Source organism: Meriones unguiculatus, chromosome X (genome assembly GCF_030254825.1).
Source record: "Meriones unguiculatus strain TT.TT164.6M chromosome X, Bangor_MerUng_6.1, whole genome shotgun sequence".
Lineage (NCBI taxonomy): Eukaryota > Metazoa > Chordata > Mammalia > Rodentia > Muridae > Meriones > Meriones unguiculatus.
The window spans coordinates 69,072,852-69,083,452 of NC_083369.1; the positions used below are offsets into that span (position 1 = coordinate 69,072,852).

General features: G+C 40.8%; 1 protein-coding gene across 5 annotated transcripts in view; it reads right to left on the minus strand.

The window, feature by feature from the left end:
- Positions 1 to 9,763, minus strand: part of Amot (angiomotin) — a 67,813-nt gene extending 58,050 nt beyond the window's left edge. For 2 of the 5 annotated variants that reach the window (XM_060375568.1, XM_021662290.2), the window contains exons 1-3: positions 8,963 to 9,763; positions 349 to 390; positions 172 to 238 (exon numbers count right to left, since the gene is read on the minus strand). The gene's annotated coding sequence lies outside the window, so the exon portion shown is untranslated. The remainder of the gene's footprint in view (positions 1 to 171; positions 239 to 348; positions 391 to 8,962) is intronic. The other 3 variants (XM_021662291.2, XM_021662289.2, XM_060375570.1) reach the window with 2 other exon arrangements.
- Between the last annotated feature and the right edge of the window lie 838 nt (positions 9,764 to 10,601).

Below are 10,601 nucleotides of genomic sequence, written 5' to 3' on the forward strand. Positions count from 1 at the left end.
GAGAGCAATGGATGGCTATATGCTATTTCTATTCCAGTACTTAAAACATTGAGTTGTGCATTCAATGTGCTTGATACATGCATAAAGAGTGAATAATTTTCCAAGGACTTCAATAGAAGCTACAATAGAAGAAAATGGATGAAAGGCATATAATGTTAACATCATTATTACCTTTAGTTTCTCAGCCTTTTTTCTAGAAAGTCAATAGTTCTTTCACTTCTGTTAGCTTTCTCAGCACCTGTGGGTGGAAATAAAGATAGATGTGATTAATTCCAGTTTACCACTGGAGAAACACAAGTCCTGAACATATTGCTAATGTTAATTTGATCAAGTTTGAATGTTGCTTACCAGCAGGTCAGGATCAGAAACCAAATCTCGTGACTTCCTGCACTATGTAGGTAAAGAAAAAAAAAATAAATAAACTTCCAAAGACTACTTGTCTGTATTGAAGAAGACAGTTTACAGCAGATTTTTAAAATTAAATTTTAATTTTAATTAGGAAAAAAAGAAAGACAGTAAAAAAATCCAATCTCCCACTCCAACGCTATGTCTAAGGAACTGTGTTTCACCCACAGAAAAGTATTTAAGCCATTTCCCCATGTCAACATGGAGATGGCTGGCTTTATCTAACTTTCATGGGTGTTGTACTGACAGAATTCAGAGTTCTCTGTCTTTTCTGTATGACTTTGAAAAGAAGCCCCACTTGCCTTCAGTCAGGATTTGGGGTCTGAGGGAGCTCAGGCATCCAACAGGTGCATGGACAAGAAAGAGTGAGTATTTCATATCTTCCTGCCAAAGAACCTGAGTCACTCTCCAAGACAAAGACAGACCCTCCTCCTGCTGCTGCTCTGCAAGCACCAGAAACCTAGTTTGTCTGTGCTGGCTTGTTGAACTGAATCTAGACCCTGACTTCTCAAACAAGGACTTGAGTTAAGACCAGTTATGCCACAATCATAGCCTAAATAACTGCTTCACTGAGAGAAACTAATGCAGTATGGGCCATAGGGGCAAAAAAGCATCAGTAATTACATATGAAAAAAGACCATCTCCTACAAGTTGTGGAGGAAAGGGAGGCTCAAAATAAGTGTATATTTTATTCCTCTATAGAACATCTACTCTTCGGCAGATTGCCCAGATATCTCAGAAGCCAATATTTATTTGCCTAAAAGAAGTGAAGCAAAATAGAAACTATTAGGCAGCCTGTGTTATTAGGGTTAGCCCAACCATAACTCTTTTCCTTCACACTACTAAAAGAGAGGTGCTCAACCTGGTCACATAAACAACCAGGTGAAAAAAATTACCAGACTGCCCTACCCAATCCTAATTGGCAGCCTCGAGCAATAAGAATACTCTAGGGGAATAAAGCAGGTCATCAATATTTTCTTAACTCCAAAAACTGTTTGCTTTACAAAACAATATCTCTCTGTCTCTGTCTCTCTCTGTCTTTCCCTCTCTATCTCTCTCCCTTTCCCCCACTTCCTCTCCCTCTATCTCCCCTTGCCAGACACATGCATGTACTCAGGCACACACACACACAAACAAACACACACACACACACACACACACACACACACACACACACAGGAGGAGCTGATACAAAGAGAAAAGGAGAGAAGAAAATCATAGAAGAAAACTGATTATTTTAATAAAACAGTATTTTTTATTATTTATTACAATTTATTCATTTTGTATCCTGGCTGCATGCCCCTCCCTCATCTCCTCCCTGTCCCACCCTCCCTCTTCACTCCTTATGTCCACTGATAGTAGGGGAGAATCTCCCCTACTATCCCTACTATCGGGGACCCTAGCCTATCAGAACTGTCTGGATCCTCTTTCTCTGTGGCTTGGAAAGATGGCCTTACTAAAACAGTGAGTTTTGATGATCATTGTATTTCCCCAGTTTACACAGAGAACTCATCAGTTCACAGTTCATGATCCACAAAAAAAGTAAGGGAGGAAAACAAAATCTGAACTGAAAATCCAAATGTGACAGAGGAAATTCTATTTCCTTAGAATTGGCAATCAAAATGATTTTCCTTGTCTGTGATTTTTTTTTTAATCATAGTTTGCTGTCACAAGAGGGAGAATGTCACTAATTCAATGCAATTCGGTGCCCCTTGTAAACATTTAAAATAAGTAAAGGATGTACTAATTACCTTCCTAATAGGGAAGGTTTTAATTGACCTTTTCTGTAACAACCCTCATCAAAGTTGCCAGGACAACTTCATAAAAGATATCAAACCTGGACCATATTTGTATCGTCATAAAATAATTCTTAATACATAGAAACAGAAAATTGATTTCTCTTCAATGCTGTTAACACTCAGGCCACTACATTTTCTGATGTCAGCAACCCCTTCCCACAAAAATTCCAAGTATGCACCACCATCATTCTCCTTTCAATTATGTGGTTTCTCTGCTCCTTTACTGATTGAGTCCAGGCCTCTCGGATAATGAGAAACATGTGCAGGGAGAAAAAATGCTCTTAAAAATGCATACATCTAGAAAACATCATTCTGAGTGAGGTATCCCAGAAGCAAAAGGACACACGTGGTATATACTCACTTATAAGTGGATATTAGACATATAATATAGAATAAACATACTAAAATGTGTACACCTAAAGAAGCTAAGCAAGGAGAAGGACCCTGGGTAAGATGCTCAATCCTCATTCAGAAAGGCAAATGGGATAGACATCAGAAGAGCGAGAAAACAAGGAACAAGACAGGAGCCTAACACAGAGGGCCTGTGAAAGACTCTACCCAGCAGGGTATTAAAGCATATGCCTAGACTCATAGCCAAACGTTAGGCAGAGTACAGGGAATCTTATGAAAGAAGGGGGAGATAGAAAGACCTGGAGGGGACAGGAGCTCCACAAGGAGAATAACAGAACCAAAATATCTGGGCATAGGGGTCTTTTCTGAGACTGATACTCCAACCAAGGACCATGAACGAATATATCCTAGAACCCCTGCACAGATGTAGCCCATGGCAGCTCAGTCTCCAAGTAGGTTCCCTAGTAAAGGAAACAGGGACTCTCTCTGACATGAACTCAGTAGCTGGCTCTTTGATTACTTCCCCTTGAGGGGGAGCAGACTTACCAGGCCACAGAAGAAGACAATGCAGCCAGTCCTGATGAGTCCTTATAGACTAGGGTCAGATGGAAGGGAAGGAAGACCTCCCCTATCAATGGACTTGGGGAGGGGCATGGGAGGAGATAAGGGAGGGAGAGCGGGTTTGGGAGGGGAGGAGGAAGGTTTCTACAGCTGGGATACAAAGTGAATAAACTGTAATTAATAAAAAATAAATTTTTAAAATCCGTGCATCAGTTTCATCTGTCTCATAAAGGCAAGTGCCAATCACTTATATCTCTATCAAAATGTGAAATTTACTATGGGCTATTATAAGGAGGAAAAACATCAGCATCAATGTGTAAAGGTGACCAGTTATTGTAATCTAAAGCAACACCAATAAATATAAGGGAGATAACTCCAAATACACCTTTCTAGCTTGGCCATATTTATATTTAATATTATCTTACAACCCTTTGGGGGTATTTAAGTTCTGACATACATGTGGAAATGAACCACAAATTGTCCAGCATACATAAATATTCTATCATTAATAAAAACCAGCTGTGCACAAAACACTACAATAGCTATGTTTCAGTCATGGCTATCATCAGTATTTGTCACAGGTAAATATTACTCAAAATATTCTTCCTTAAAACACAGACAAATCAAAAATTGCTTTACTATAACATTTTCAAGGTGCTTTCAAGAATTCACTTGTCACTAGGGTGCATTCCAACTAATGTCTCTTTCTCAAACTATTTTTCTTCACCCTGACAGTCACTACAATTCTATCATTTTACCTCAACCTATGACAGAGTAGGAAAATATTTAATATTTTTCAAATGGTTGAGATGGTCAACAAATAATGTAGGGTCAATCTTAATTATAGTCAGTAAGGTGATAGGGCATCAAAGGGTACTGTATGTTACAAGAGAGCAAAAGCTGATTAAACATGAACACCTGCTCAGGACCCTACAATAAACCTGCTCTGCCATCATGCAAACACGTTTCATGAAATGACCTCAAAGCATCTGCCCAATATGAAGCATGGCTAAACCCCTCTGTGAAGTATTAATATCCTGGCTTCCCAGAAGGGTAACTGAAGCTTAGAGCAGCTAATTCAGCTACCCTTGGTCACATGGCAAGTCAGAGAGGGGTTGGGCAGAGAATCCCAGATCCTGACTTCAAGCCACACAGACTAATGCCATTTCAGGCAGCCAGGAAAAGAGTGAAAGTGACCTCACAAATGTCAAGTAAATCTACAGAGGGGAGAAACTGAGACAGACATAGACCCAACTCACCTGCATTTCTCCCACCAGGAGCACAAAGTATGAAACATGTTCCTGTATTTCACTTGGAAATTTATATGTGCTACAGACTTAGATTTGAGTATTTATATTTTGACTGAAGAGATTTCATTGAATTTGTGAATAGCAATGAATCTATCAAAAATAGATATCACACACAGACTGTATTTTATTTATTAAAGGTCCATAAAACTTAAGTTTCACTATGTACTAATGGTTTCAAATAAAAGAACCCATTGTGTGTGGACCACTCTACTGTACCTTGTTTGCTTAATTGCCTACACACTTTACTTTCCTCACTGTCTTCCCCTCAGTCTGGCAAACATTATTTTTGAAGCTATGAAAGAAGCATATCTATGCCTTCCTGCTCCCTCTTTCTCATGCTGGATCCTTCACAATCCATCCAGATGTATACTACTTAGTGAGCTATCATCTTGCAACAATTTAAAAACATTTTCCAACGATTTAGACAAGTTTACACTGGGTTCTAGTTTGATTTTTCTTTATGTGGAAGAGTGTAAGAGGAGGTCATAAAAATATTAACAGGCTTGCTATATACATAAACTACTTCTAAATCACAAAGTGTTTAGAGCTCACTAAAATCCATTTGTTCCTCTTGGCATTCCACAACAAAATGTATGAGAATCTTTACATGTGCTCACATTGGTTCTTACTCCATTGCTCTATACCAATTTACAAAGCTTTGTCCCTGACAAGCTCTTATTTAAGAGCAATATCACTTACTTCTATGACCCAAAGTATGGAAAATTCACATTTGTAGAGGGAGCAGATAAAAAAGAATGAAATTCCTTAAGTTTCATTGACTGTCTTGGGTTTATTATTTGATAGTGTTAAAATACAAAGCATATTTCTGTAGATACTACATACTCATCTGGGTCCCCAACCCTTACACACAGGATGAGTACAAGATTGTGTTTGTAACAATTGTTATACCTTACTCTGCTATCAATCATTCAAAGACACACCAGATTAAAGAGACCTCCAAAGACAAGCATAAATGTTTGAGAATTGATTATCAAAATCACTGTGTCCAATCTCCACAATTTATAGGGGAGGAAATGTGTCTAAAGCCCAGGTTCCTCTCACCAGTGGGCTCACCCATAAAGCCTAGCATAGATTCTTATATGTGAAATTATACCAGTGGCCATTATTTACAAATATGTATATATCCAGGTCCTTGGATTGCTGAAATATATTAACTGGAAATTAAATATTTTACCAAAAGGAGGTGGATAGCCACACCTGTAGACATTTAAAATCTACAAAGTTAGAATTTTTTCCAGAAAGTAATGCAAATTCTTTCTTTTCTTATTTTTTTTTGTTTTGTAATTTTATGTGCTTTGATGTGAAGGTGTCAGATACTTGGACCTTGAGATGTGGGCTCAATCTAAGGCAACCAGCATTATTAGAATCCAGAATGAGATCGACAATTAACTCCATCCCTTATAACAAAAGGCTTCAGAAGCCCAATAATAGTTTCATTTAGTTCAAGCAATAATCAACACAGCAAATGCTAATGTAGTCCTCCTTTATGTAATAAATATGTCCCGAGAAGGTCCAGGTATTGTGAAGGGTTTTTTCTTTTTTTAACCTATCAAGTAATAGTTTAAATAGGAAAGCTATTTCTATTCAAGAAAATTTGTGTAGATGCTTTACAAGGCAAATGACCTTCTACTTTCTTTCATTTTCTTTCCTTTTTTTTCTTTTTTGTTCAGATTGTGTGTGTTGTACATAGAAGGGGCAACTTCCTTAAAAAGGGTCAGGAGCCCACCCTGGAGGAGGGTAAATTTGGCCTCCTGGACTGTTTAATAATCCCTTGGTTCCTGCAACTAAATTCTAACCTTTGACTTGGGGGTAGGAACCTAGATTTTGGACCAAAACCCATAAAAGGCAACAAGGAACGAAAAGTAAATAATGCTAAGGACAACCCATCATAGTAAAACACCAACAAAAATTCCTAGGGACAGGAAATCAATAGATAATGATTCTAAACAAATTGGTTTAGTCCCCAGTTAATTAACTTGTCACGCAGCTCTCTAAACCCACTGAATCCAAGGGAGAAAGAGGTGATGTAATAGGAGATTTGGAAACATTTACCATCCTAAAAGGCTAGCCCCCACCACCACCCCCCCTGCCGACCACACACCTCTCTCCACCCCATTCAGTGGGTTTAAGCTGGGCTTAATGGGCATGCAAAGGACAGTTTCTAGCAGACAGTCCTGAAGACTAGACTGTTCTCACGCATTCCAAATATGCTCAGTCTCCATGGAGGAGGCTACCTGGCCTCAAGCGTTTCCCAAGAGGAAATATATCCTCTATTCCTCCTCACTGGTAACATTCCCTCTGTCCCAAACAAAACAGAACTACAAACCATCCTAAGAACTCGGTGGGGGTGTATGTGATTTTCTGGGATAAAGGAAGAGAACTTTAAGAGGGGAGCAGGAGGGTGTGAGAAACTCCTCGTCTCCAAATGGAAAATACGCCTAAAAAACTGGATCAAAAGAAGGGAGTTGGGGGGAAGGGCTGCTTAATTACAAAGACACCCTTTTAAAGAAGGCACAGGCCCTGGGAGAGAGCTCTTAGGAGAGGCCCAGAAGCAGATGTACCCACTTAGAATGTTTGTGCTCAATGGAACCTCAAAATCAAAGTATCCATCCTTCTATCTTCCTACTGGACAAATCTCAAAAGCATTCCAAAGTCAGCTTCATTCTGAAGATAACTGACCTCAGAAATTGCCTTAATTATGTATTAGTCTAGTAAACCTTACTTCATAAATGAAATCTTACATTTTATGTTCCAAATCTCAATGTCAAATATGAATTGCTAAAATCTCTTTCTAAATTATTTTTTCATCAAGTAAAGGGATTTATGATGTCCATGTAAAACTTACTGTACTTACAAGTGGAGTTATAAGTTTACTTTGCACCTAGGCTCTGAATTAGAAAGAAAAGAACTTTCAATTTTACAGAGACACAAACTTTTCCAAAGAAAGAAGAACTTAAAATGAAGTATGATATAGTGCAAGAAAGTGCCTGTAAATGACACCAGGAAACCCCAAACAGAATATCTGGGACCTGAGTTATCTTCTGTAAATAGACGCAACTACGCTACAACCACCTGGCTATTAAAATGTCCCAGGCCAGTTTTAAATTTTAGTTTGGTCATGCCAGCTTTTTCTTCCCAGCTGATCTGAAACATGATAGCCTTTAAAATCCTCACCATGTAACGTTGTAGCATTCTTTCTGTACCTTCCTGACACCCGCCCTGTCCCCTCTCTGACAATTCAACCAAAGAAATAAGTTTAAAATGTGTAAATTATTTATTCCCTAAAGAATAAGCAAAGGGTTGGAGACGTCTGAGTAACAAGTCTTTCAACCCTATCAGTCTCATAAGCTTGCAGCATTTGCCCAATTGAAGAGAGGTAGGAGATTGGTGAAATTTTATCCCATTTCCAAAATGGCATTTCTGACTATTACTCAATGAGGGTTCTGAAAGGTCTAAAGAGGCTTCACAATGACGGCCTGAGAAAGATCGTTTCATGTGGCCAAACCCAAGATGATTTAGATATATCCTTAGGCCTTTTATCACTAAAGATTATGGTGACTATTTCTCTCTAAATAGTGGGAAAAAGTTATACTCATAGAAGTTTTAAATTGTCTCCCCATGACTACTGTTCCTAGAGGCAGGGGACAATAACTGGAAAAAAAAACATATCTCAAATGTTTCGCTTTCATCTTTCATTAATTTGTATTCAGTCCATTGCTGCAAATTATTAGCATATTATGATTTATTGGTGGCAATCATCAGGGATTGCTCACAGTCTAGAAAATCTGTCATTTTCCCTCCTCCTTTCCCTTCTCTTCATTTTCATCTGTCTATGTAGACAGTCTTGCTGTTGATGAACAAATGTAACATGGCCACGACTCAGACTTTAAAACAAACACCTGTGTGAAGTTGCAAAACTACTTATTAAAATCTTCTGACCTTATGAAGCAAGTAACAGCAATCTCCGCCTCCGGAGCCTCACAGCCACTACTACCACACATAAACACACACGTGTGTGCATAAAGTGAGTAGTTGTGTGGTACATTACTTCCACATTTTAAAACTTTTAAAACTTAAAAGAATTCATGGCCCTGGGGTCAGGGAGGGTGAGCTCCCAGCCCAAGCCTAAGCGCTTAGGAGAAAGTCATCTAGCTATCTGAGATAAGAACAAACCCTCAAGCACGACTAAAGGTAGACTCAGAGTCCCTAACTTAGTTAAAGTCTTTAGTTCCTTAAGTGATCAATTCAGTAGGGCCCTACAAGAACCCTGGGGGGAAATAAAGTAGCACCATGCAATGGTAGCCCTTCTAGCATCTCTTCCTTGAAGTGGAAGAGGATCCCATACTTTTAAACTGCTTTAAACTTCTTGCACATCTCAGAAAGCTCAAGGCCAACAGCAAAGAAAGCAGAACATACTGGCAATCCCCACAGGCACATACAATAACCTAATCACAAATAAGGGCACCACAGATTACTGGCCCAGTTCCCCGCAAAAAGTAAAAACGCTTCTCCTACCTCTGGAGACGAGGTGTAGATTCTCTCTGCGGGCGCAAGTGGCTTTGGTCCCGGGCCACAGGCCAGGAAGAGTAGGGACGAAGCCCCAGGTCCCGGCTCCTCTCCACCTCGCAGCCCCCTCGGTCTCTCTTTGCTGGCTGTGGGCAGGCAGGATACCGGGCCAGAGGGTGGAGCAGCGTAGGGTAGGAGGCAAGATAGACTGGAGGTGGTAGTAGTGGGGGAAGGCGATTAGAGAAGAGACGAAAGAAAACGGACTTGGAGCGGTAATACAAGGGTCCACCCGCGAACGCAGCCAGAAAGCTCCTCGGAAGGAAGGGGCGTGACTGCGAGGAAGGCAGATCCTGAGCAAAGGATGGGAGGTAGAAGAAGGGGAGGTACCGGTGGCTTTTCTTCTGGCGGTGAGCTGCTAGGACCGCCCAGAAAAAGGGGGGTAAAAGATGAAATGGGCAGGGTCGAGGGCGGGGCCAGCAGGGCGGGAGGCCGGAGGGAGGCCCTCAGGACCCTGGCGGAGAGGAGAAGGCGGCACCCCAGGAGGAGCGGCGGCCTTTGGGCTGGGAACTTTCAAACAATTGATAAGCTAAGTTGGCTACTTTCCGGAGTCAGGAGCGAGCTAGGACAGCACTCAGGTTCTAATCCTCCCAGGCGCTGGACTCGACTTGGTGACGGTAGTTCCGATAGAGTGTGCAGGAATTAAAGCGGGAGAAAGAAAGCATTTTGTTTGTTTTTTGTTTTGTTGTTGTTTCAAATCAGTAATCTATGGCGACAGAGCAGCAGAGTCAGGGAGAGTCAGCTCGGCTCCCGACCCCATTGCGGGAGCAAATGAAATCATAGAAATGCAGAAAAAAAAAAAAAAAAATACAGCACGGACCTAACGCCAGCTTCACACAATTCAGGAAGGAGCAGCTCCCCTTCGTTTTTTCCTGTTTCCTTTCACCAGCTGGCAGCCCACCCAAAGCAAAGCCATCAAAACAGCCCCTCTTCCATCACGCTGTCCCCAACCTCAATTTTCTGACACCTTCTTCTCTTGTTTCTTGCTCCAAATCTCTAGGAGGGTCCTTGTCCCCCTCCTAGAGGCCGGCCACTAGGGTACCAAGGAATCTGCTTGCTTTGCCAGAACCGGCTCTGAACACGTCCCACCCACCCGTCTTTTGCATCTATTCATTGGCCAGTCACGCCTGCTATTGGTCTATGATTGGTCCCTTCGGTCGCCAATTCGATCCTTTGATCCCACCAGCTCTCAAAATTAATAAAACTAAACAAGGGACTATTGTCTAGCTCTCTCTTTCCCTCAGCTTCTGCTGGGAATAGATAGACTAGACGCTTGATTTCTCAGTCTCAGGACACGGTGCAACAGTTCCCCAACCACGATATAACTTTATATTTAAAGCACTCTAACTCTCCTGAAATAAGTAACTTTTCCCTCTTAATTCATAAAACCAAGAAAGAGGAAGTACATGAAGTACCAATGTGGTGCTTACATTTCCTGGCTGTGAAAAATTGATATTGCTCAAGTACACGGAGAGTTGAGTACCACAGCATCCTATGACCAGCGGTTCGGGGTTGGAATCTATAATTTAACCTCTTTGTAAATAACCACACAAAGAAGCAGTAAAGGGGGAACAAAGTAACAAGGACTGTG